This window comes from Salvelinus sp. IW2-2015, linkage group LG3 (genome assembly GCF_002910315.2).
Source record: "Salvelinus sp. IW2-2015 linkage group LG3, ASM291031v2, whole genome shotgun sequence".
NCBI lineage: Eukaryota > Metazoa > Chordata > Actinopteri > Salmoniformes > Salmonidae > Salvelinus > Salvelinus sp. IW2-2015.
In genome coordinates, this window is record NC_036840.1 from 22648415 (window position 1) to 22650214 (window position 1800).

Consider the following 1800-nt stretch of genomic DNA (forward strand, 5'->3'; position numbering starts at 1 on the left):
AGCTAGGAGTGTGTTCATGTTTCCAAGTTTCAAACATATTCTCAAATGCCATTGAAATAGCAGCAGCGGTATGAGAACCAGCACATTCTTGAGCATGCAATACGGCTTTCCTCAGTACGAAATCCTCGTCGACCCACTGTGCTGTCAGACTAAGCATGCTCATGGGSCCGACATTGCTGGTCCAAATGTCAGTTATGACGCTAATAGCAGTGAATCCCATAGCAAGTAGCTCATCGATGTGCATTTCAACGATACCGTGTAACTCCGGTAGGGCTACGTCTGAAAAATACCACCTACTTGGTAGTGTGTACCGGGGCTCTAGGCGCTCGACCAGTCGGGGAAAGCCAACATCATCCACGACAGAAAACTGTTGATTGTCAAGGGCAATGAATTCCATTATCTTGGCGTCAATGGATTTCACCTTTGAGCTGTCTCGCTGAAATGTTCCTACTCTTTCAAATGACTGCTTGACTTGAATTAGTTTAATTGTTGGAAGTATGCGCTTATTTTTTCCCAGCTTTTTTTCACTGAACGTCTGGGGGTGATGCACTTTCAAATGAGTAATTAGGTTTGTGGTATTGAAYGATTTCACTTTCTCCCCTCTGGAAATAATAGCAGCGTAAACATTGCATATGGCCTTTTTGTTATCTTCCTTTGAAACACCAAAAAAGATCCCACACAGCAGACATTGTGGGCTAGGTTAGGAATGCTGTGTTGCACGTGTAGCGCTGTATATTTTTTGTGGCGTCATTACATCATCTACCTACGTTATATAGGTATGCAYGTCAGCTTTGACATCGGTTTTGCGTTAAACTAGACATCGGGCCGATGCCGAAGTTGGCATTTTTAGCTAATATCAGCCGATTCCGATATGCTTACCGATATATCGTGCATCCCTAATGTTTATGTTTCACGAAGCTATAGGTCTATAGGCTACCTTAGCCTTCCTTGTGCTCTCTCGCAGCTTGGGTAAAAAGTTTGTGCTGCTTAAAACCAGTGTATTATTGAGCGTTAATAGAATCAGTCCACCGTCAAAGCAATAGCTTACTAGGGATTGTTTCATTATGCAGACAATGCAGTCTAGCCTACTAATAGCTCAATGTGGTCTCAGAGCATTTCATATTGTTTTGTACGTAAAACCAAGACATTCCATTTTTTTAACTAGGCAAGTCAGTTAAGAACAAATTCTTATTTACAATGACTGCCTACCCCGGATGATGCTGGGTCAATTGTGCCGTCCTATGGGAGTCCCAAACACAGCCAGATGTGATACAGCCTGGATTCAAACCAGGGACTGTAGGGATGCCTCTTGCACTAAGACGCAGTGCCTTAGGACGCTGCGCCACTCAGGAGTCCATTTAGCATGATATGTTATGTTTGGTATGTATTAATTCGTGAATGTCCATCATCCATTTAATATGTTACAAATTACACATTATGTTACAAATTCCAATTTGTTGTAACTAATTTTTACTAGTACTAGGGGTTATTTTTTTTAACCTTTATTTAATTAACTAGGCAAGTCAGTTAAGAACAAATTCTTATTTACAGTGACAGCCTATCGAGGAACAGTTGGTTAACTGCCTTATTCAGGGGCAGAACAACATATTTTTACCTTGTCAGCTCAGGGATTCAATTGAGTAACCTTTATGGTTACTGGCTCAATGCTCTAACCACTAGGCTACCTGCCACCCCAGTTAGGGTTAGGGGAAGGGTTAACTGAAACGGTTAAAGTTAGGGTTAGGGGAAGGGTTAGCTAAAAGGGTTAGGGTTAGGAGAAGTGTTAGCTAAAAGAGTTAG